The sequence below is a fragment of the Macaca thibetana genome, chromosome 1 (genome assembly GCF_024542745.1).
Source record: "Macaca thibetana thibetana isolate TM-01 chromosome 1, ASM2454274v1, whole genome shotgun sequence".
Lineage (NCBI taxonomy): Eukaryota > Metazoa > Chordata > Mammalia > Primates > Cercopithecidae > Macaca > Macaca thibetana.
The window spans coordinates 52,904,823-52,930,756 of NC_065578.1; the positions used below are offsets into that span (position 1 = coordinate 52,904,823).

Consider the following 25,934-nt stretch of genomic DNA (forward strand, 5'->3'; position numbering starts at 1 on the left):
GGAAGACTGGGCGGGGTGTACGTTGGGGGTACCAGGGGTTCATTTTGGATGTGTTAAGTTGGAGATCCTTTAGACATCCAGCTGAAAAATGGGGCAGTGTAAAGTATGGAGGTGAGGTCCCAACTGGAAGTATCAATTTTGGATCTACCAGATGATATGCAAAGACATCAGCGTAGATGAGATCAAGACAGGAAGTCTAACAGCTAGGTGTGGGGGCTCACACCTGTAATCCCAGCTACTCAGGAGGCTGAGGGAGGTGGATCACTTGAGCCCAGAGTTCGAGGTTGCAGTGAGCTATGATCATGCCACTGCACTCCAGCCTGGGCAGCATAGCTAGACCCTGTCTCTTTAAATAAAGAGCTTAAATAGACAGATGCAAACCCTGGGGAATGGGCACTTATAGACAAGGAATCAGCAGAGGTGGGTGAGAAGCAGCTATCAAGGAGGCAGGAGAACCAAGAGGTGACCTTCAAGCAAATGAAGTATTTAAAGGAGGGAGTGACTGTCTGTCTCAGCTACTGCTGAAAGGTCAAATACAATGACGCCTAAGAACTGACCCTTGGATTCAGCAACATCGAATGCCCTGGGGACCTTAATTTTGATGGCATGATGGGGATGAGAGCACGAGTGGAGTAGATTTCAAGGAGAACAGGAAAAGAGAAAATGGGTATTAACTCATTTAATCCTCATGACAGTCCTATGAGATCAGTACTACTTTGCTCGTAGTCACAAATTTAAAAAGTGGGAGGTGGGAAGCACCGAGGGCTAACCGGAATGCACAAGGTTACACAGCCAGGAAGTGGTGAAGCCAGGCTTTAAACCTGGGCTAGCTGGCTCAAGGACCTCTGGTCTCAACACTATACTCTGCTGTCCCTCCCTCTGCTGAGCATACAGTCATCTGTTTACTGAACACCTGCTATGTGCCAGGGCTAGTGCTTCACAAACACGACCTGGACAGCAGCTATCTTTTCTCAACCAGCGCAGGTTGGTTGTTATTTCCCTTACCTGCAGATGAGGAAAACTGGGCTCAGATAGCATTTGTACCCAGGTCTGGCTGACTCTGATGCCTGTGCCTGTAATTGATAGATTTCAGGATGGAATCCCAGGTCCCACTAGATTAGACACTTGCTCAGTCAGGGACCAGACCAATCACCCTAATTTAGGGTTCCCAAATCCCACTGGCTGACAAAGAGCCCAGGTACCACAAGCAGCTCTCAGGTCCCTCCAAGGTCTGGCCTGCCTCCTCTCTAATCTCATCTTCAACCCCACCTCTCACCCCCATTCTGCTCACTCCTGGGGATCCAAACCCAGGCCTGGCAAATTTGAAGCCTGAGCTCTTTTCCCCAAAACCACCAGAAACACAGCAGAGAGAGGTAGTGAGCCCAGGCAAGCCCCTGAATGGTAGAAAAAAATCCCATGCACCTCACACCCTCTACTCACCAAACCCCTTCCCATCGGCAGGTCTGTGGGCCAGGCTGGGGAGCCAGCAGGGCAGGGGTGATGAAGTCAAACTCTGCTATGCTCCCAATGCCTCCTTTCTCAGCGATCTCACCCCTCCCTCCTCGCAGGTTCAACCTGCCCTAGAATCAGGGACCAGCCTTCTCCCAAGATGACCCTACAACTGTTTCATCTTTGTCTTCAGAACATCATCTCCTTTCACATGCCCATTCACTGTGCTGCTCATCCCTATATTACTTCTTTCATTCATTCGTTACAAGGGAACCTCCTTCTCCTAGTGTCTTAATTTGAGGTTCAGTTTTTCTTGGGGAAAATGTTGATAATGTATACTTCCAGGGCTGTAATGAGAGTAAGAGATTCGAAGGGCTAAAAGCACTTTGGGAACTGCAAAGCACTGTGCACGTTTGTGTGCTATCCCTGAGCTTCCCCTGCAAGGCCAGTGGCACCTGGGCCCCCACAACAACACAGTCCACTCCAGGTGTATCAACCCACAGCTCTCCCTCTCTCAATATGAACTCCATGAAGGCCCCACATCCCACTCAAACCACTTCTCTTGCCCCTCGCTTTTGCGTGGCACACTGCAGTTCACACACTGCTTTCATAGCTCTTGAGGGAGACCTCATTATTTGCATGCTGTGGATGAAGAAACGGAGGCCTGGACCAGGGCAGCACATCCCCAGGATCACTCAGCCAGGGAGGAGTGGAGCTTCACCATGGCTCAAGTTCCATCAACTCTGGCCTGGCCCTTCCTTTGTCCTGGTCTGGCCCCAAGCTTCAAACACCTGACACTGATCAAGCTTCAAAACACCTTCTCATCTCTCTTCCGGACTCACAGGCTCTCACAGTTCATTTGTACTGCTACAGCAAAACACCTAATACTGGGTTATTTATAAGGAACAGAATTTATTTTCACACCGTTTTGAAGGCGGAGAAGTCCAAGACCAAAGCATCAGCATCTGGTGAGGGCCTTCTTGCAGCGGAAAGCGAAAGGGCAAGCTAGCTGAAAGCTGCATTAAGCCTCTTCTAAAAGGGCCTTAATCCCATGAATGAGGGTGCAGACTTCATGACCTAATCACCTCTTAAAGGCCCCACCTCTTAATACTGTTATATTGGTAACACCTGAATTTTGGTGAGGCCCCATTTAAACCATTTCACATGCCTTCAGTAGTTCTCTACCGCCCTTGGGTAGCAATCCAATTCATCACCATGGCCCTCACAGCCCCACCTTATTTGGTCCCTCTGGGCTCTATGGCCTCATCTCGTTCCATTCTGCTCTCTACCCTCAACAAACCTGCCTGCCCACCACACCGTCTGCTCCATGGTATTGCACAGAGTAACAATAATCCCCTCCTCCAATTAAACTCTTTTCAATTACACCTGGGTTTCTCAACCTCAGAACTACTGATATTTTAACAGCAGTAGACACTTCTTTGTTGTGGGATTCATCCTGTGCATTATACGATGTTTAGCAGCATCAAGACTCACTACGATGTTTAGCAGCATCAAGACTCACTACATACACATATACACATATACTCATGCTCCACGTAACAACATTTCAATTGATGACAGACCATATATACATCAGTGGTCCCATGAGATTACAATCCTGTATTTTTACTGTACCTTTCCTATGTTTAGATAATTTTTTTTTTTTTTTTTTTTTTTTTTTTTTTGAGATGGAGTCTCACTCTGTCACCCAGGCTGGAGTACAGTGGCGTGATCTCGGCTCACTGCAACCTCTGCCTCCTGGGTTCAAGCAATTCTCCTGTCTCAGCCTCCCAAGTAGCTGAGACTAGAGGTGCACGCCACCATGCCCAACTAATTTTTGTATTTCTAGTAGAGACAGGGTTTCACCATATTGGTCAGGCTGGTCTCAAACTCCTGACCTCAGAGAATCTGCCTGCCTCAGCCTCCCAAAGTGCTGGGATTACAGGTGTGAGCCACCATGCCCAGTCCTGTGTTTAGATATGTTTAGATACACAAATACTTACCATTGTGTTACAGCTGCCTACAGTATTGAGTACAGTACCATGTTGCACAGGTTTATAGCCAAGGAGCAGTAGGCTATCCCATGTAGCCTAGGTGTGTAGCAGGCAATCCCATCTAGGCATGCGTAAGTATACTCTGTGATGTTCAGACAACAACAAAATCACCTACGACACGTCTCAGAACGTATCCACAACATTGAGCAATGCATGACTCTGTATGGTGAGGGTTGGAGGCTGAAAGACAGGATCAGGTCTGGGTTCCTTCTGTACCCCTCACTTTTAAGAGGAACACTACATTTTATTTTACAAGGTGCTTTCATACCCATTGTCCCCTTTGGCCCTTCTAATCCCCCCATGAGTCACCACACATTATAGATGAGGAAACTGAGGCACAGATGAGGCCTGGGCATTCTCCCAGACAATCTTCAGCTAAGCTGGGCCCTCCTAGCTCAGTGCTCCTGTAGACCTCTGTCTGGGCCTTCACTCATGTGGTCCCCAACAGTACCTGAATATGTCATCTGTGCCTGGCCCTGGGCTCATCCTCCCCTGACCTAGAGGAGCTCCCAGGCGAGAGGCCTGGACACGGAGATATGCACTTAAGTGTCATGGGGGCTACAATGGGGCACCCACAGGAAGGGGGTGGAGTGTGAGCAGAGCTCCATGTTGCCCACCCTTTGAGCCCATGAGCCCCCTATGTATATTGCCACCAACACAGGGCCTAGATCCCAGCGGGCGGTCAGTGAGGGAGAAATGAAAGAAAGGGAGAAGGGGAGGGGTAAGAGGGGGCAGAGAGAAGGGGATATTTGTTCTACCAGGTAAGTTTAGTGAAGACCGGATCCCCCAGCATGTACCAAAGCTGGGTCAGGCACTTCCTAGTCATTCATCACAAACATCCACTGAATATCCACTCTGTGCTAGGCTATGGGCTGGGGATCCTTTGGAGAAGAAGCCAGACACATCCCAGCCCCTGTGGACCTTATAGGCTGCAGGACTTCTGGGCTCCATAGCCTCAGTGCTGCCCTCAATCCCAGCCCCTCCCACCATGTGCTCACTGCCTGCTATGTGCCTGTCCCACATAGACTGGGACTCTCTGAAAGCAGAGGACAGGTCCAACCCTTTGCTGTGTCCCCGACACCCAGCACATGCCTGGCCCTGAATGGCCCATCTGTTGGCTGAACTGAAGAAATCATGCATCTAAGGATTTGGGTGGCAGGGGGTGGGGGGACTGCTTTAGAGAGGGCTTCCTGACCAGGGCAGCGGCTTGCAGGCCAGCCAAGGCCCAGCCAGCTTGTTTGGTCAGACAAGCAGTAGATACTTAAAGTGGGACAGACTCCGTGACAACACATGGAGATTATTGGTCTGGCTTTTTATCTGCTTTTATCTAAATGATCCAAAGCATAAAACAAGAGCGGCTCAGCAGCCACAACCCAGGCCAGGATCCTATTTCTGGACTAGACCACTCTCTGGATTCAATATGAAACCAGTTCTGGCCAAGAATGGCTCAGCCGACAGGAATCTGTATGCTCCCCCAGCCTGAACCCACATCTCCATCAAGAGGAAGCAGCTTCCCAGAGTCACAAAGCACCTGGCCAAACAGAGACAGAACAACTCTGGCTGTGTAAGATTTTTAACCTTTTGGACTATAAATCTCCAAAAAGTGAGACTCCTCCCCTCAGACCCCAATCTGAACCCCCGCTTTTCTAAGTCCTCTAACTTCTTAGTATGTCATCTTAGATGTCTACATTGTCTTACCAAGAAGACTATTATTGGTTCAAAGACAAGGATGGGTCTCACTCATTGCTTCCTGCTCCAGACCCCAGTACACAGGAGGTGCTTAATACAAATTTATAGTTTTCACACCTTAGCAGTTCTCTAAGAGGAAGACACCTTCCATTCAACCCCTAACACACCCGCCACATGAAATTCCAAAGGGATAAATGTCAAGTCCTGTGATGGGATTCAAACTGCTCCACGCTGGTCTCCCTGAGTTCCCGCAGCAAAGCTCCAGAGTCTATGTAAACTCCCAGTGGAGAACAAACCAGACTCTAGTCTAACATTTGTTCCCAAGTCAGCCTCCCTGACTGTGCCCTGCCTAAGGTGCCTTGTTGATCTTTGCTCTGCAGCACCCAGCACCTCACCTGGCCCATGAGAGGAGCTTACTGGTTCTTTGTTAAATGAAGATGTTTATCACGTTATTATTTACCATAGCGAATGAAAAGCAGGCAACAATCTAAACGTCCAGCAATAGAGGAAAGATTGTGTAATTATATCAGGGTGTGTGCAGGTAAAGAAATACTGTGTGACCACTATTTTGAGAGGATGTGGCTCACGAAGAAAAATTTTAAAGCAGAATATGAAAGTATCATCCATGCCATGATTCAAACTATTTTTAAACCATGCACGTGGACAGAGGTCAGAAAGGAGCAGTGAGCAGAAGAAAGTGGTGATGTTTTTGTGGGGGTGAATTTGTGTAACAATGCAACTCATTTTCAGTTATTGCTATAATGCTGTCAGTGAAGAATTTTTTAAAATAATTTACAGAAGAACACGAAAGTGAAAAACCTATCTTAGTAGCAGGGGATATTTTTAAAGGATAGAGGATTTGAAGGATGGAGATGTTTAACATACAGAGTCAACAAATTGATGAGATCTTAAGCTCCATTTACCACAAGAAAAACGTACAGGTGAAAATACTCTCCTCCTGGGCCCAGAAAAGCCACGTCCACCAGACTCAGCTCCTGGCACCACATTCTAAAAGGAGCTTGGGTACCTGCATTTGGAGAAAAGTGCCCAAGGCAGATGACTGGGGTGTTGGCTCCTGGAAACGAGAGGTCCATGGCCCCCAGTGCCTGAGGCCTCACGGAGTAGAACCAGGATCGATGGGAGAAGTTATAAGGGCACAGATTTCACTAAATATAAGAACTGTCTTTGGAAGTAGTAAGCTTCCCATCATTAGAGGTATTCAGGGACAGACTGGAAGCCCTCCATTAGGAATATTTTAGGGAGAGGCACATGAATTTCATGTATGATATGGAAAATGGAACATATATTTATTAAGTACCTATATAAATTAGAATGCACTTTAAATGTTATTTCATTAAATCTTCATAGATTTTTACAGATGAGGAAACCAAGGCTTAGGAAGGTGAAATGGTTTGCTTAAGTTCACAAGGCTGGTTAAGGCCAAACGGGGATTCGAACCCAGATCTGCCCAACTCCAAAGCTCCTTCCCTCCTCTCAATTTTGAAAATATTATATTTATTAACAAGAATTGAGTTTGAATCCTCATTCCCACTTCCTCCTACTGTAGGATGAGGAAATTCTCAGCTTTTCCCTCTGTGAGTTATAGCCTGGGAGACACAGCAGGCTCTGGCCAAGCTGGTGGTGGCCAGCTGCCGTGTAGGAGGGCCAAGGCCAACTGAGTCAAGGCCTGCCTTCAGGCAGCCCTGAACCCTTCCCACCCAGCCATTCTTCCAATCCAGGTGCCAAAATGGACCAGAAGCCCAGGGTATATCCTAAGCCTTCCAGGGCTCCTGCTGGGGCCTGAGAGTAGACTTAGGAAGCAGTGCAGGGCAATGGGCAGAACACTAGATGAGGAATCCAGAGGTCTGGTCTCCATCACCTTGGGCAAGTCAGTCCACCTCCATAAGCCCCGCCTTCCTTTGTACGAAATGGAACCATTCTACCCAACTGACCCAACTCAGAGCTGTATGGAGTTCCTCCTGGAATACTCTCTCACCTTCCTATCTGTTAACTCCTACACATCCTTCAAGGCCCAGCCCCAAGATCACCTACTCTGTGAAGCCATCCCTGACCACCTCCTACCCCTGGGCCTACGGTGACTTACTGTGTGCTTCTCTAGTACTCAGAACATCCCCTGTCATTGGACTATTTATTTGGCTGTGGATCTTGGAGCAGTCTCCAACTGCACAGAGCAGCAAGTTGGATTGACAACAAGGCCTCTCTGCCAACCCAAACCCAATTGGCCTTTGAGGCCTTGCATTTGCAGGTCTCTGTGAAGTCTGCCTGCAGTCTCTGATGCTTTGTTTAACAATGTGCCCTGCAAGACTTTCCACCTGCTCCTCTCTCCCCCCTTCCCCACACAAATCTTGAGTTTCTCTCTTTCTATGCCCCACAGTACCCAGCTCAGGGCTGGGTATAAAAGCAGACTGTGATCTCCCAAATCTAGCTGCCCACAGCAGCAAAAGTGCCCTGGAGCTGCTGTGGCCCTACCCTACTCTCTGCTGGGACTGGCTGCGGGGCTCAGGCAGGGTGGGCCCTTCCCCAGGCCCAGCCTGGCCAGACTGTCCCCAAGTCTCTGCCCAGCCAGGTCGCTCCAGTGTTGGGTGCATTATTCCCTGAGCTGGCAAGCACTCTGTGTTCCCCACAATCTCATGCCTATAAAGGCCTAAATGGCGCCAGTGGAAGTGGAAGCCTTGTTCCAATCTGGGTCCCCACAAGCCCCCCTTCATTTCCCAAGTCTACACTCAGTTTAGGCTCATAAGTGTTATGCCTTTAACTAACCTCTTGTCCACACCATGCCCACAGAATTTTTGTTGTTGTTGCTAGTGGAACGCTGGAGTGATTTAGAGATAGCAGTGATAAAATGACTCTGAAAGGGCCTGGATTACCACTGGGGCCACTTGGCCAGGGAAACTCAGCCCCAGATACAGAGGAAAAACAAAATAAACCCATGCCTTCAGTTACACTGTGCTGAGGGAATGAACCAAAAGGGCTTTACAGAAAGGCAGCACAGTGCAGGGGAGCCGTGGCTTCAAGCCCTGGCTACGCTTAGCACCTGTGAGGTCCTGGGCAAGTCACCTCCTTCGGAAAGAGTCCCTTGACACCTACGTCCCTACCTATGGGCACCTACTACTCCCCGAGCTTCTCATGCATCTCCCACTACACTGGATTTCCTCCAAACCAGGGTTACATCTGTTCTTCTCAGTCACCCAGCTCAGGGCCTGAGACAGAACAGCACTGGTAAACATTTGTTGGATGAACAGATGGATAGAAAAACAAAAGAACAAAGTTCAATTCTCTGGGCCTATTTTTCTCTACAACAAGAATTAAGCCACTCTCCATTGTACATTCCCTAATGCTAAGCACAATGCCTGGTACACCAGAGGTGGTGAAGTCCACATGAAGGCAAGAATGCATGGAAACCTGTGTGGTCTGGCTCCTCATCAGGGTTGTAGTTAAGAATCCACTGAGGCCAGGTGCGGTGGCTCACGCCTGTAATCCTAGCACTTTGGGAGGCCGAGGTGGGTGGATGACTTGAGGTCAGGAGTTCGAGACCAGCCTGACCAACATGGTAAAACCCCGTCTCTATGAAAAATACAAAAATTAGCTGGGCATGGGGGTGCACCCCTGTAATCCCAGCTACTTGGGAGGCTGAGGCAGAAGAATCACTTGAATCCGGGAGGCGGACGTTGCAGTGAGCCAAGATCATGCCACTGCACTCCAGCCTGGGTGACAGTGAGACTCAGTCTCCAAAAAAAAAAAAAAAAAGAATCCACTGAGATGGGGGTGAAAACATTGCAAATACCTGTATGAGAGTGACTTTGATCAGTGCTACCCAGTGTGTGGGCCACAGTCCAATAGCATCAGCATCGCCAAGAAACCTGCTAGAAATCCAAATTCTCACCCCAACCTATTGAAACAGAATCTCTGGGGACAGGGCTCAGGAATCTGGATATTAACAAGCCTGTCAAGTGATTTTTATGCACAGGAAAGTGTAAGAAACACTGTTTTTTTAAATCACAGGTCTAAATTACTTAAGTTCTCTGCGCCCCAGTTTCCACATCTGTAAAATGGGAATAGGAATACATGTAAATGTGCTCAAAGGAGTTGCAGGCATGTGAGCTCTTGTTGCTGTTGTTGCTGAACACCTAGCCAGGAATCCTGCACCCCTGCATTGTGCGAGACACTAGGAGAGGCAGAGAAGCAGCAGACACCGCCCAGTTCTGATGTCCAGAGCTTAGGCTTCGGGTAAAGACATGTTAAACTAAGGAGCATGTAATGAAGTACTTATGATGTGGCTGGGGTTCAAGGCTGATCCAGAGGCCCCTGGGATTGAGCTGAAGTCATCCACATAAGGGATGCTAAGCTCACCACCCCACCAAAGCTGGCAGGAGACTTCTCTTTTACAGAACAGGAAACTGAGGCCGAGAGGCAAGACTGGCCTGAGGTCATCCAGGCAGTGGGGGCTGAGCCAAGCCTGGCATGCAGGCTTCTAAGAGATTACAAGCAGATTACAAACAGAAGTGCCCTGCAGGAGCTGTCACTCGCCATGGCCCAGGAGCGGCAGGGACAGGCTGCCTGCACACACTCGGTGAATTCAGCTCTCCTCACTTCTGGCCAGGAGCCTCACGTGGGCTGAAGGAGTCACAGCATCTCACCTGGAGACAGCTGGTTCTCTGCAGCCACCAGCTTTGCTTGACTGGGGTTACAGGTGAGGGTCCTGATAACTCCAGTATCCTGAAATTCCCCAAAATAGCCTCTTTCCCAAACCTTGTTAAACTAATATTCATTCATTTACTCTCCAAGCATCTCCTTTGTGCAGGCTCTGAGTGGGTGGCTTTAATCCTAGCAATGACAAGAAAATCATTAACTTGGGATTATTATTCCACCTTTAGAGATGTGGCTCAGAGAGGGCATATGGCCTGAGGTCACACAGCTCAAGCAGGGTCTGATGGTGAAGCCTGTGCTCCACTCATGCCCTTGCTGCTTCCCTGAATCAGAAGCTTGGGTCAGTGCCTGGCTCAGACCCAAATTAGGGCCCAACTTTGGGCAAGTCATAGCCCCACTCTGAGTGAGCCCAGATCTCCCAAGGCAAGGAAAATATCATCTCTCCCAGACCTGTCTAAGGAAATCTAAGAAAACGAAATAAGGAGCTGTGCAAACATGCAGGTGTCACTGACCACCTCTCACAGCTGGCCTCAAGCACAGACAGACACTGCCAGGGGACTTCTCCTCATGGCTCTGAAGGCAAGAGGACTGTTTTCCTCATTTTGGCAGAGGCTTACAGAGGTGCAGTTCTCACACAGAGGCACAGAGCTACAAAGTCCAGACTTGAACACAGGTCTTCGGGTTCCTGGCCCAGGGTTCCTTCCAATTGGAGCTCTCATTGTCTTGCCACTTCTTCACCAAAACCTCCCCCAACTCCCACCCCACAGAACAGCAGCTCCTACCCCACCCCATCCCACCTCCTCTCCCTACCTGGCCCAGAGAGACAAGCCTGGAGCCAGCAGCCACCAGGACCTTGTCCAAAAATCCCCAAGCAAAAGCAGGAGGGGAAAAAAAGGCACAGTTAAAATTTGAAATTTCTTGAACAGAACCCTCTTTTATTTTGAAGAAGAAATCGTAGACTTGGTTCACAGTTCGGGGAAAAAAATTAATCCTTGGATTCACTTTGGGATTCAGCAAATTAACACCGTTTGCTCTGGTTTGGGGTTTGAGGTTTTGGTCAAATCTGTGGGATGTAACAATTGGGGATACCCCACCCCACAGGCCCCAAGGGTATCAGCCTCAGTGGCTCCACTTAAGGGGTGGGGACAAGGAAAGACTCATCAGGGAGGACCAGGCAGGAATCGTGGTTCTCTCAAAGCTCTGAGCGCAATCGGCCCAGGCCTGGACTGAGAAGCATCCACCCTTGCCCAGCTCAGTCTCCTCCTCAGTCTGGGCTAAGGACTGGGCTGCCTGCCTCCCTCACACCCTGGCACAGCAACCCAGGGAGGAACCTCCAAGCCTAAGAGATCCAACACATCCCCATCGGCCCTGCCTGGGTCTTCCCAAGGATCCTTCCACCTCCCCACTGCATGGCGCACTCCCTGAGGGCCAGTCCTCAGAACCCAGCACCATCTACAGGCATGGCTGATGTAGATATTTAGAAATCACCGGCACCACCCAAGCACCCCCATCCCCAGCCCTGCCACAGACATGTTCCTTAAGGGCAATCAGGCTGAAATAGGCAAGGCACAGGTCCTTCCCCAGCCCTTGGGCTGAGCCTTCCAACTTTCCACGTGTGCATCCTGGGGCCAGAAGCACCCTCCACCCTGACCTCCAAGAGTACCCTCTCATGCTCTCCAGGGCCAAGCTAGGCTGTATCCCTCCCCATCAACCTCATTTCAGGGCTAGGAGCTCTAATACCTCCTTGAATTTATTACAATTTCTCTTTCATGCCTCATACTAGAATGAGACGGCTTTGGACATACATGCCTTCAAATCCCACTTAGCGGTCCTGCGGGCCCTCTGGCCTTGCTAAGGCTGATCTACAACACCAGAATGTCACACTTGTTTTGCCAGTTTTCCAGGATTGTGTTATGTGACATACACGGAGCCCCTAGCTGAGCAATGCAAACAGCGGGTATGCCAGAAGCCCAAGCTCTCCTTCCCCTGTCCCCACTACCCTTGAGGATGACGCCAGCCTACAGCTCTGATGACAGACACACATGAGGGGTATAATGAGCTTCCTGAGGGGCTAGTGTTTCCATCAACAGAGTGCAGTGTGTAGATTAGTCATAATGGGAGTTATAGTTGCTACATCCACTTTTCACCAATAAACAAAGTTGGCGGAACCAGATTGGCTCCTTCCATGAAGGACCAGCAGTGATGCCCACCTTCCAGGTGAGAAGATAGAGGCACGAAGCCGCCAAGTGGCTGGCCAAGGCGGTACACGTAGTGGGGACGGCGCGGGGGCAGGAATTCAAGTCTGCCAGGTTCTGGGAGCCAGTGGGGAGAAACACCCCGCAAATGACAGCCTCGCCTCACCAACACCTAAGCATGTTCCCAAAAGCTCTGCTCCATGGCCTGGCCATCGAACGCCAGACAGACAGCCAGAGGAAAAACAACCCAGTTTGGAAGGCAATAAAAATGTGTTTTTTCTTGCTAAACAAATTAGTTTACATCTGGCAATGTACAAATAAATAGAGGGGCCTCTGCAGGCCCAGACCAGACGTCTCCCAGGGCCTGGGCCCCAGTCCGATTGGACCCAGCCCCGGGCACCCGCGAGGAGCACCCTCACTTTGCGCTTGCTGTCACGCCATCTCTGGGATCTGCGGCACCTCCTCACCTCCTCTCCCTACTTCTCTGTCATCACCTCAAGAACTGCCCATCTGTAGGCGTTCCTCCAAGCCTTCTTCTCGTTTAAGGGAGGAGCACAGTCTCTGGTGTTTGCCTCCCACCTCACTGCTGCCAGGCCTCCAAAACATACTTTCCCCTCTGAGCCTCCGTCTCCTGAAATGAGGAGACACTTTGACTCCTCAAAGTGTCAAATGGAAACACTGATGTCTCCTGCCAGAGCTATGGTGAGAATAAGATATACCTGAGGTCCCCACCACCCATGGCTGGCACTTAGAAAACAGCCCCCAAACGTGGGATTCCTCCACAGTTCCCTGGCACTGCCAGCTCCTTGGGAAATATACCGGCTGTGGATGGCCCGAGGTCTGTTGATCCTGGTCTTTCTTCCCCACGCTCCTGAGGCAGTGGGCACCCCCATCAGACCTGACGATGTCCCCACCAGACGTCCCCTGAGGTGCCTGCCACCCTTGCTGTAGAGCCACACTCAGCTGCAGCTCGCCGCAGATGCCCAGAGGGCCCCCTTGCACCAAGAACCTCTCTGCGGATTTCAGCCATCAGTTCTCAGGTGGCCTGGGAGTGCAGGAGGGTGGGGAGGAGGGGAGCGGCGTCGCTGCCTCAGAATGGGCTGCAGCTGTTCAACCTCCATACAGATGAAGAAACTGAGGCTCAGAGAGGTTAGATCACTTGCCTGGCATCATTTAAAAAAAAAAAAAAAAAAAGCCAGGTCTCTGGACTCCTAGCACCAACAATATTTTCTAATTCATATTAATGAGAAAAAGCTGGTACCTGCCCCTCCCCACGAGCCATGGATGGAGAGATGATGGCAGAGATGTACTAAGGGCACAGAAACATCACCTACAGCCTGTCCAAGTACCAACAGCCACCAGGACTGCCCAATTCTCTTGGAACTAAAAGGCTGCTGAGTTTGAGCCCTGAGTTAAATGGATGCATCACCGGGGCATTGCCAACTGGTACTATCAGCCAGAACACAGACAAGAACAGCCGGGAGCAGAGCAAGAGTGAGGCCTCAGCCTCGGGAAGCAGGGAAGGTCTCTGACCTCAGTCTCCTTAACTGGAAACGGAAAGCACTGGACAAGCTGAACTCCAGGGTCCCTTCCCAGCCCAAGAATCTGGCTTCTAGCGACCCAACTTTCCAGCCCACTTCTGCTGTCAAGTGTGGTATGCCTGTGGTCTGGGTTCCCAGGCAGCAAACCTAAAACCAGCCCGTGGCTGCTCCTTCCCTATGACCCCTCCACAGTCTGGGAGGTCACCCCCCACCTCTCATGTCTTCTTCCCACCAGGCCCAGGTCTGAAGTTGGGCTCGTGGCCACTACAGCTGCCGGGGTTCTTAGATGAAGCGGGAAACATGGGGGAGCAACCTTACATCCCACTTTATGTCCCTCCACTACCTCCAGGCCACCCTGGACCTCTGATGGGAGGGGAAAGGGGCCCACTATGAGGGGGAACGGGCAGGAGAGAGGGAGGTGGCAGCCACAAATGCCCCCAGCAGCAGCTGCATGACTGTGGGAGCTGGGCCTGCAATTAAAATAAACCCCAAAACAGCCTTAAAATAACTACAAGGCATTTCAAGAAGATTGTATTGTTGAATTTACTGTTTGTTTACTGAGACAATCCGAGTTGGGTTTCAGATGAAAGTAGGAGGGAGACCAGATGTGAGGCTGAACGTCTGACCTGAAGCATCTGCTGCTCCAGGAGGAGTCCAGGAAAAAGGGCAGCCCAGAGCGAGGCAATGAAGACTCAGAGACTCAGACCCCTGCCCAAGCCACAGGCTGCCTGGCCCCTCCTGTTTGGGGCCCAGAAAGCCACTTGCCCCATTTACACAGAGCCCAGGGAGGGCTACTGAGAGGCACAGTGTCCCAGAGAGAAGTCTGAGCTGCAGAACCACAGAGATGAGAGCTCGAAGTCAGCCGTGCCTCCTGAACAGGCCCCTTGGCTGCTCTGAGCCGCTTCCTTGGGACAGCAATCATTCCTGCCCGCCTGTGCTACTGCGAGGAGGGCCCGGGGAGGGCTGGAAAGCCCCTGTAGCAGGCTGACACATGGCGGACAATGCTGGCCCGACTTTTTGACTTCTCTCTCCAGCATGTCGGTCCTTTCTCGTAAAGAGGATTCTTCGAGCTGAAAACCAAAGGCTTCTACCCACACCTGAGGCAGCCTGACCTGGGGAAAGGCCACCCCATGTTCCTGCTCCCAGGGTGCCCCCAAATATGGAAGCAGTAATTGAGACCCCTGTTTCCTTACCGAACCCATCCAAGCCACATGTCTTTGAAATCCTCAAGGTCAGGTGCCAGGTCGAATTCTCCAGATCCCCAATCCCCAGCCCAAATGTCTGCTGAATGAAGGAGGGAGAAGGCAGAGAGGGAGGCAGGTCTCCACTCACAGGGAGATTCTAAAGGACCTAGATTGTCTCAGCCACTAACAGCTTAAAAAAAAAATTCAGATCAAATATGGCATTTGTTCTTAATGTCTTCATAAGGAAAGGCAAGGAGGGAGACTTCCATCACATCAGTCTCATAGATAGGAACACGGAGGCCCAGAACGATTAAGAAAATGTACTTCCCTGTCCACAAACCCCTGCTTTTTGGCAGGAAGTAGAGACCATCATCTATACCATGAGTGTGGGGCCCGCCACTCAGTGGCACCAGTACCAGTACTAGGGTGAAAGGGGACAGTCACAGACCTCTGCTCCTGACAGAGCTGTGTCACCATGGGCAAGATACTTAACCTCTCTGAGCCTCTTCCTCCTCTTGCAAAAGATGAATAATAAAGTCCCTCACCTTGACAACATTAAATAACAGAAGGGAAAGTAACTGTAGACCACATGGAAATGTGATCATCAGAAGATGTGATAATCATCCTGTTAATATCAGAGAAGGTTTTAAAACTCACATGGTCAGAAAACAAATCCTATTTGGGGGAATAGGTGTGATGCTCTTACTATCCGCTGAATGAATGAGTGAATGAATGAAAGACACTCCAAAACCAAAACCATTCAGGTCATCTGAGTTTATTCTAAGACTGATTCTCCCTAATAACTAAACAGCAGGAATAAAATATCAGATCTAATCCCACAGCTGTCTAAATGAGCAGGGTGAGACGTATTTGAAGGCAGAGAATTGACTGTGGACAAGAACTTTACCCTTCACTGTGCCCAAGGTGTACTTCTCCACAAGACGGCACACACGTGGCCACTGCCCGACACATCTACCCTGTGCAGACACTGGCCAGATGATCTCAACCCTGGACACACCTGGGTCAGTGTTTCCAGGGCCTTCAGGCTGACTGCACTGATGCTATCTGCCAGGGTCAGAGAGAGGATGCAGGTCCCTCTTCTTGGCCTTGGGTCCACGCAAGCCTCCGAAATTAAGTTAAAGAGGAAAACTCCAGCACTCCTCCACTGCTCCACGATCCACACTGGCACCTTCTTTTCTGAGTTCGTGGCTGCATGAAGATGCATGCCCAGCTGTGAGTACCTGGGCTGGGTTATGGGTAGATGGCATGCTGTTCCCCAGGGCTGCTCATCAGAACCAGGGCTGCAGCCTGAGGTGGGCTGAGACCGGGCCGGCCACCATTGTCCAACAAGGCAGAGTTTTGGGGCCTCATCGTCTGCTGCCTGCATCACTGCCACCTCCCCTCACTGGCCGCCCTGCTCCCAGGACAATGCCAAGTAGAGAGGAATATACTGGCTGGAGCCAGAGAGGGGCCTGGACCCAAGTCAGAGACAAGGGAGAATTCCTGTAAAACTGTGAGTAAAATGGGAGAAGTGGATGCCACCAGGCTGGACAAGCCAAGAAAGAGAGCATTCATATTCTCTCTGCTGACAAAGCAGGGGACTGGACTTCCTGCACCTTCCACAGCTCAAGGATGGCTATGTCTTTTCAAGGACTACTAAGGAAAGGCAGGAAAAGGGCCTGAGCCCACCAGTGGTAACCACCCCACAAAGACTTGTGAAGCCCCCACTTTGCTCTAGGTGCGTGGGACATAGGAGGACCTACCCTTAGGGAACAGACGGCTCAGAGCTAAAAGATGCACTCGAGGTCACTGTGGGTGGGTGGAGCAACTGGGACTGAACCCCTTCTTCTCCTCCCCCATTCTCTTTTTCTGTAGAGCCATCTGCACCCAGCCGGCAATAAGTTCCTGCTCTCAGGGGCCTTCTCTGACCATTTCCCCTCCCCTCCTGCTACACTCTGTGTTGAGTTTATACTACACTAACTTAAACCACTTTGTAGGCTACTTTGCAAGTGTTCTTAATCTTTCAACTAATTCGTCGGCTCTTAGAAAATAAAGGAAATTTGAAATTGCTGTGCTGCATGCAATAAACTCTTGGCATCTGGCCAGTGGGGGCCGTTTCAGGCAGATTCGCACTAGCCCTGCACAGATGCTTCCTGTTGTAAAGGTGAGGCGCCCCTCTGCCTCTACACAGCCCGCTCACCACCCGACTCCGACTCCCACTCCAACTTCGGACCCACTTGCAGCCACGCATTCTTCACTCCTTCAGCCATCCAGCAAGCAGCCGCTGACACAGCTGACACCTGGTGGCAGGTTGTGTGCTAGGCATGAAGGAGTGGGGGGATGAAAGGTGCATCAGGCACAGTCCCTGCATCCCTGCACCCCTGTGAGGAGCTCACATTCTGGTGGGGGAATGGCCTTCTCACTCTTATAGATGTGACTGAAGTAAGCTGAACGTAATCAGAACAGGGCCTTCCTCTGCAGGTTACCTCTCAATATGTGTCCCCATAAGGGATGCCGAGGCACAGGCAGATGGCAAGGCCCCTGGCAGAGACCTTAACTGCTGGCATTGCAAGTTGGTAGCTCTTTGCTTATTAGAATACACCCACGCTCCTGTCTGAACTGATACTTCATGGGCGAAAACTGCAGAGCCAGGGGGCAGGCAAGGAGAGAAAGTCTTAGGAGAGGCCTTTTCACCATTGGTTAATCTAGGAGGAGCTGCCTTTCATAACAAGTGTGCAGCAGACGCTCATTCAATCAGACCAGAGTAGGAAGGAAACTCAAAGATTATCTCAGACAACCCTGCCATTTTACAGATAGATGGACTGTGGCCCCTAACTGTATGATGAGTTAAACAGATGTCCCTGCCTTAACCTCAGCACCTAGTGAGCAGTCAGAGAGCAATCAAGGAACCACACAAATAATACACAATCAACTCTGTTCACTGTACATAGGAGAGGAATCAGGAAGGCTTCCCTGTAGAAGTAGCATAAACTGAGACATTAAGAATGAGGAAATAGTGAGCAAAGTCTGCAGCAAAGGAAGGGAGAGGACTCCAGGTCAAGGGAATGGTCTGTGCAAAGGCACACTGAGGCAGAAGGTGGCACAGTGCTTTAGAAGGAAAGGAAAGAAGGTGAGTTCAGTCCTGGCATACGGAGTCTGGGGTCCCACTTCTGGCAGACACGTTCCTGGCTCCCTACCTGCACCGTGGATATACACTGCGAACACCTCCTGAACATCTACCAATGGCCAGGTGCTCATCCGAGCGCTCACACTCAGTAACTCCCTAATGGGCATCCTCACACCAGGTGGACGCGATTTTAACCACAGAGGCAGGCAGTCCCCAGAGCCTGAGCCCCCCAACCAAAGGCCTCCTAACTTGTGGAGCACAATGACCACGAGCAGAGACTATGGTGTCAAAGAATCCTGGGTCCAAGCCCCAGCCCTGCTTCTGATTATCTGCATGACCCTGGGTGAGTTACTCTATCTCTGCGGGCCTCATCTGTGAAATGGGGAGAATGATGGCACCACCTACTTCAGAGAGTCCTCACATGGATCACATGAGATCATTCACATAAATCAGTCAGTACGGTGTCTGGCACACAGCATGCATCAGGGATGTTAGCAGGTACTAGCCTTAGCTCTTCTGTTTCTAGCCCTAGCAGAAGCCCTGGCACAGGCAGGCATGGGGAATGAAAGAAGGACCGAGGTGCCCGGTAAATGCTTGTCAGGAATGGAGTGTCACAGCCCTGAACTGGGTACCCTGGGGAGGTACTGAGCACCCATCAAGAGAGACCCTCAAGAACACAGTGGGTGGTCACTTGCTGGGGATGCTGCAGAAGGGATCTGTGCATTGGGAGGACGTAGATTAGAAGGACGAGGGCTTTGTACAGTCCTTGCCAGGCCTGAGACTTGGGGACTCTCCCGACCCACGCCGCCGGCCAGAACACGGACAATTTTACGGAGCTCAGTTTCTTAATCACCTTATTCTGCCGGGGCTTAGAGTGGAATCTTTTCCCCAAATTGGACATTTATGGGGCTGGAGTAAAGACGGAGAGCAGGACGGATGAAGTGTCCACATTCCAGCTGGGAGGTTAAGGGCTTTTGTGTTCCTTCCTTCTAAACTCCAAAGTTCCCAGCCAGGCCTGGGGGTGTCCATGTCTCCCTCAGATGGGCAGGGCATTCCTGGGTCCATGTCCTCCCCACCCCCAAGATATCTGTGTCCAGCTCCTCCTGCCCTCTCCGGAGGGAGCCAGGCTGCTAGAACCTCAGGGCCTCCCCAGAACTCAACACAGGACTGGCACCCAGAAGGTGTGTGTATTTATGGAATGTGTGAACCAAACTCAGCCTGATTTTCCTAACCCTGGGAAAGCGTGGGAAAGCCTAGAAGCCTCTAGAGGTCTCCCTGCTCCCTCTGACTCCTGGGATCTCTGTGGTCAGGACCAGCCTGGGCCCCTTAAGATCATGGATGGGGACCACTGCAGGTGAGCCTCACTTCACACTGCAAGGTGAAGCAACAAGTAGAGGTCAAAGCCACCAGGGTGGCTGGCTGTTCAGAGAATTTTGCTCTCACGAAAGAAATTGAGGGCCCTCCAGTACCTCCTGAAGCACAGTTTGGTTTCTGTCACTACCTCAAATCAAGAACTTTCAGTGGCTTACTAGTACCCACAGGGTCACCTCCAGGCTCTTCAGCCTGGCACTCATTCCCTTCTTCCCCGCCATGAATTTCCTTCATACAGCTCCCACACCGGCCTGGCGGGCCACCTGCCTCTCCTGTCCTCCTGGCCAGCAGGCTCCCAGCACCCCTACCCCATGACCACCTCTCAGCAGAAGTCCTGGGCCTGCTTCAGGGCAGGCAAGTGGAGCCTGGCTTGATGTGTGGCTTCAGGGAATTGGCTTTGCCCAGATCAGAGAATCCACCCTGCCCAGCCCTGAGCTGGAAACAGAGGACACAGAGAGTCATGCTGCCATCAAGAGACTCACGGGAGGGGAGACAAGCCAGAGCACTGGCGCTGTGGGGACCCAGAGGAGACACCTGACCTGGGCTAGAAGTCAGGGAAGGCTTCCTGGAGGAGATGCTGGCAGAGTTCTGAGAGGGAAACAGAAAAAAGAAGAGGGTGAGGAGGCATTTCCTCCAGCAAAAAGGCCATGAGCCAGCAGGTAAAGGTGAAAGACAGCAAGGCGGGTGTCCTGGCTGACCTCTGCCAATGCCCAGCTCACAGCAGCACCCCCCATCCAGGAGCCACAGACAAGGAGACTAGACAGCACGCAGCTGACCCTACATGCTGCCACACACCCCTGCACCTTCACTCCCATTGGAGCCCGCGGACATACCATTCCTTGTGGCCGCCCCGCCGCGGAGGACCGCGTCCCCAGAGCGCCGTGGTGTCTGCGCTGCCGGGCGCGATCTGTTATTATCCCCCGTCAGCGCTGCCGGCCTGTGTACATTCCTCCGTAATGAGTCTGACCTCCTCGGCAATGTTTAATCAGAGTCTAATCGACCCTGGCTTTGATCTGCTGCATTTTCTGCAAAAACCCTGGTACCTGATTTTTACAATCTGATTAGCAGGCTGACTCTCCGAAGCCAAAATTACCCTGAGTTGCAGAGATCCCTGCTGAGTTCTTTGTGTTTTTTCCCCTCTCTTCCAACAAGTTATTTCCTGAGACAACTGTCACTTCCCTCCTTGCCTGTGACCGTCTCCGTCACCCTCAGCTTTCACATCCAGTCAGTTGTCAGGTCTCAAATAGTGGGTCCTAACCCATCCCCACCTCTCCCCAGCGGCTTCAGCGCTGGCCACCGCTACCACAGTCTGAGGCTCCTGCCCCTGACTGGCCCCTCAATCTGTCCTCTGCCCCGCAGCCAGATCTGCTGGGAGCTGCTGCACTGTGCTGAGCCATCTGGCCTCAGGAACTGCTCCCTGCTGAGCCCTCCAGCCAGCCTCACCTCAGATTCTCCCCATTCCCTCTCATGCATGGGTTCCGTCAGAAACCCACCCTCCCCCTCTGCCCCGGCCCTTCATCTAGTTCCCTCTCCCCATCATCCACCAGGCTGCTCGCTGGCCCCTCTCCACTCCCACGGCCATGATCTCAGCTGCCCACCTATGGCCATTGTTCCTTCCATCTCTCCCACCAGACTGCAAAGCCCCTTTAGGAGGTTCTCTCTCATGCTCCACTGTTTCCCCACGAAGCGGAGCAATGACTGCCCTGAAGCTGGGTACTTAGTAAGTGAGGGAGGAAGGAAGGAAGGAAGATTCCCTTGCAGCCCATTCTGGAGGCAGCGCACTGCCAAGTCAGACCATGGCCCCTTCTTATCTTTCAGCTCCACAACGGCACAATTCTCCACTCCAGTTCCGCCTACTCCACTTTCTACCAGCCCCCGGGCCTCTCTCATGGAGGACATTGCTTTGTTCTCATCCGCAGGGCTTTTTCCCTCCAAAGTGGGAAAGAAGGGTGAGAAAGAGAGCAGAGCTCCTTGTGAGCACAGGAAAATGGTCCTTGCTTGGTTGGTGGCAGACCCTGAGCTGGGCCCTGGAGGCACAGATGAATCAGATCCTCTCCCTCTCCTCGGGAAGCTCACAGACTGTGGAGGCAGCGAGGGGAGCAGATAAACTGGAACGCGGGGAAAACAGTGCTCATCTCTGGCCAAGGGAACTGACTCTGCTTGAAAAAGACAGGAAGGAGTCCAAGAGGGAGCATCTGAGCTGGGTTTAAGAGAGAAATAGGAGCTCTCCAGCCAAGAAAAGAGTGACCATGCAAAGGCACAGAAGCATGAGAACATGTGGCGGGTTCAGAGGATGGGAAATGTTCCGGGTGGCTTGAATGGAGGTGGGAGTGGGGCAATAAGTTTGCTGTGGCCAGATCACCAAGGGCCTTGTCCACCATGCTAGGGAGGTGGGACTGTGCCCTGCAGGATCACCGTGTCCATCACATAATTGAACTTCCTGACGGTGTTGAGCCCTTTCTTTGCCCTGGTACACGGTGGATTCCAGAGCTGTGTATAGGAGGCTCCCAAGAGCTACTCCACTGCCAGTGAGGCCACCGAGGCTCAGAGAGGCCAAGCGTCTTGGCCAAGGTCACACAGCCTCCGAGGGGCAGAGCATGGACTGGAACCTAGAATCTCCTGAAGTTAAGGAAAGGTTTTCCCAGGATGGAAGCAAACGAGAGAATCACGGTGGGAGCACAACTAGAGCTAAGCAGGAAAGCTGGACTTGGAAGGGGCCGCTCGCCTCTTGGGCAGAGGAGGAGGAGAGTAGTCCCAGCTCCCAAGGCCTTTCATACCCTGTAAGGCACCACCCGTCCACCTGGGTCTCTCACACATTTTGGGGGGGTGGGCAGTGGAAGGAAAGAAAGTCTCCTGAAGGCTTCCCATGGAGCTCTTTCACTAATTATTTACTCCCAGCCATTCCAAGGAGACCCTGAGACAACATCTATCACCTGGTCCAACCAGCTAGCCCCACTTCACCAAGCCCTTGTGTGTCAGGCTTTACACAGTTGAGCCCCCACAATAATTCCTCAGGGAAGACAAAGTACATCCTCGCTCTCCTCACCCTGTGAGAGCCGAGGAGCTTCCTGAAGGGCCCCCTGCTGTCAGGTGGTTCTGTGCATTCTCTTCTTCAAGCCACAAGGTCTGCTTACATGCTCTGGGTCCCCCCAGCTAGGAAGGGGCAGCACCGGGTCAAAGCCCCTGCCGCCCACCACCCAGCCAGGGTCTTCCCATAGCATCTGGCCACCTCCTTCACAAAGGGACAGATGGTGCGCAGGAGTTCTGGCTAATGGGGGTTCCAGTTAACCAGGTATCACAGGGTGTTCTCTGCCCCAGGCCCCCATGTCACCAGGGAACAGTGACAACTGCTCCCACTTGCACAGGCTCCCAGGCACAGGGGCTTGACCTCCCCGCACCTCTCACCCCAACTCAGGGAGCCGGTGGTGCCCACCACATCATAGATGAGGAAGAGTCCTAGACGCAAGCAGGCCTGGCTGTGCCCCTAGCCCCGCCTCAAGCCCAGAGGACCCAGCCTCTGGCGCTCCCTGGGGCCATCAGGATCACCGCACTGTGCTGTCGGGGCTGAGGAACTGGGGCTGCCTCGCTGGAGGCCACACTGGCCCTGCCCCAGCGCGTTTCCTGCTTAGCAGGCTCTGGCCCTGTGTGTGGCGTGCTGACACCCGCTCAGTCCCTGATTCAGGGTGAGCACCTCACCAGACTCTCATTCAGTTCTATTTTCTCTGCAAACATCCCCACGGGCCCATCACTCCCTCCTGTGCCCAGGAATGCAAGTATGGGCTCATGGGGGATAAATCTGTCTGAGTCTGTATTTTGACTAGTCCCTACAAAATGTACTCTGAGCACTTTGCAGGGGAAAGGTAGGGAAAGGGGAAGAGGTGGCGGGTAGAAGGGGGCTCACCCCTCGTGCAGCTGTGCAGTCCTGCCAAGCCAGGGACTAGGGATTAGACCCAGTCTTTCTGGTGCCGCCTTTCTCACCGCCCTCTCTGCTCTCCTGCCCATTCCTTAGTGCCCAGGCCAAATGCCCCCTCCTCCACAAAGACTTCCCTGGTCTCCCGACTGGGAACTAGGATGTCCTTCCCAAACTCCATAGCACACTCCTCCTCCCTCGTCTCACGCTGACGAGTGACTGCCTTGCTTTCCCCAGGAAACCCTGAGCTCCTCCAGGGCAGGCCCACAGGCCCTGTACGGTGTCATGTACAAGAAGAGATGCTAAGGAAAAATCTGCTAAATAGGTACATTTTTAAAATTGGTTTCTGTGTGTGTGTGGGATGTTTTCTGGTAAAAACCAGAAAACCTGCCAGAAAAATTCTAAAAGGGCCATACCACTTGTTTTTACATTTTTACTGAGTGCCTGATCTTGCCCAACGGCAGCGAATTCATTTGGGGGCACCTTGAGGACACCTGCTGGCAGAATCTATAAAGGCCCAAGAGTAGTGTAGAGGTACCAGCCACACCCCAGGCCAGACTCTGGGGCGGGCATGGCTGAGGAATAAAACCGTCACAGTAGTCTTAGAACTCCAGGGTCCACATTCTTCCTCAAGCCCCCTGCTTTCAGTAGCACTTTGTGGACGGCTGAATACATTCTCTCAGGTCGTTTGATGGTTTCCTTACACGTGGGGCAGGTTAAGAGACCAGCCCAAAGGTACAGTTGGTCCATGTACCTCAACACTCATTCAAAAGACATTAGAAAGAGAGACGTGGAGAGTTTCAATTCAGAGCAGTAAGTGCTGTGATGGAGTAAAGCAGGGGGCAGTGGGCATACAAAGGAGCCACAGCCCAGCCAGAGGGAAGGAGGCCTCAGAGGCTTCACAGAGGCACCAACTCACAGCAGCTGCCTCCTTCCCTAGGTGAAAGGCATTTACCCCGGCTGGCCTCTGGTTCCAGTCCTCCCTCCTGGCTGCAGCCCTCCACTGTCTACCAAGTTGACCCACCTGTTGAGTCCCATGTATCTTCCCATCCAGAAACATCTTGAACTGAGAGTCAGCCAGACCAGGGCAAGTGACCACAGAGATGGGGAGTCGCAGCAAGATCTGTGCTGTGACCTTTCTGCCTGAGAACAGTAGAAAGCAAGCGCTCAAGAGGTCTTCATTCTCAACACTTAGCCCAAACAAACACTTACTTCTCCATTTGGCCACAAGCAGTACCAATGCCCTGTGTGACACTGGGCAACTCTGCCCCTCTCTGGACCCACCATAATAGCCTGAGACCAGACCTCTCCTGTCCAGGAGTGTGGCATCTGTGATGTGTTACCCCCCACCAGGCCCCTCTGAGAGGCATCTCAGTGCCTATTACTGGCCCCTGCAGATGAGGTCCCAGGAGCTCAGCCGGGCCCTCAGGCCCCTGGCCCTTGCCAGCCTTCACTTGCCCATATGTGCCCTTCAGAGCTGGTTTATCCCCACCACTTTGCATCTCTGGGCTACATGTAGTAAGTGGAATACCTTTCCCCTTCCTGCCAGGCCAACACAAGCCTATCTCTTCCCAAATGAAGCTCTCTCACACTTTGCACTGTGCTCCCTAACCCTGAGTCATACTATGTGGTCATTATCTGATACACAGTGGCCTGCCCCCTCTGCTGTGAGCTCCCTGAGTCAGGCCTGAAGCCTGATTTATCTCTGGGTCCCCAGCATAGGCTAGAAAAGGTGAAGAACAGGAATCAAACATCAGCCACACATACACAGTGAGGGCATCAGGCCAGGGAGCCTCACCACCCAGCAACGCTCGGCACCACAGCACCGCATCTTCAGGGCCACAGGCAGGGATGGCTCACTGCCCCAGGCTCCACTGCCCCCATCAGCACATGACGGGGAACAGGGTGGTCTCCAAGGCCCTCACTCTGTGAAGACCTGTGCTGCAGGACACAGCTGGGGCAGCTTCCACTGGTCTCATATAAGACATGGCAGGGGGCTCCTTCAGGAACCAAATCTCAAATGGCCTCTGCCTGAACTGGCTGCCAAATGGTCAGTTTGGAGGGTGGAGAAAGGACACTTTAACACTACAGAGCCTCTTGGCCTCAACGTCTGCATCTGGCAATGGACGTGACAGAACAAGCAGGACACTGGCGCAGCCTGTGCTGTCCAGTGCTGTTCAGAGTGCCAGGGCCATCTGTCTTTCCCTCAGTCGTCCAGAGAGGCAGGCAGGGCAGCGACGATTAACCCCTGTTTTCGGCTGAGAAAATGAGACTCAGGAGGCAGGACATTTGAACTGGCCTTAACAGACAGAGAAGGAAGAAAGGGCTTTTCAGCAGTGGGGTGGGCATCACCGGAAACAGGCGATGATGTCGATGCGAAAACTGTCCAAGGGTGTGGCTGAAGCAGGAATAATAAAAACCAGGTGCCACTCCAACTGCTTTGCATAAATCTAGACATGTAATCCTCAGAACCCCTTGAGGTGGATACAATTATGTCCCCCTTTTTACAGCTGGGGCAACTGAAGCACAAGTAACCTTCCTGAGGTTATCCAGCTAGCAGTGAAGGAGCAGGGACGAAGCAAACCCAGGCTCCAGGGTACACATTCCTCCTCAAGCACTTGCCCGCACTGCCTCTCAAAAAGGAAGGAGAGGCCAGGCGCTGTGGCTCATGCCTGTAACATGCCTGTAATCCCAACACTTTGGGAGGCTGTCAGGAGGATCACTCAAGGCCAGGAGTTCAAGATCA

General features: G+C 51.9%; 2 protein-coding genes and 1 non-coding gene across 3 annotated transcripts in view; 1 reads left to right on the top strand and 2 right to left on the bottom strand.

Moving 5' to 3' along the window:
* The window catches only part of MRPL37 (mitochondrial ribosomal protein L37), a 911,410-nt gene that overhangs the window by 355,536 nt on the left and 529,940 nt on the right, over positions 1–25,934 (top strand). The window lies entirely within an intron of this gene.
* GLIS1 (GLIS family zinc finger 1) overlaps positions 1–25,934 on the bottom strand; it is a 235,612-nt gene that overhangs the window by 162,229 nt on the left and 47,449 nt on the right. The gene's annotated exons all lie outside the window — the stretch shown is intronic.
* On the bottom strand, positions 23,546–23,609 carry LOC126945030 (U7 small nuclear RNA). The gene has a single exon (XR_007722272.1). It is a non-coding gene; the product is annotated as a U7 small nuclear RNA (small nuclear RNA).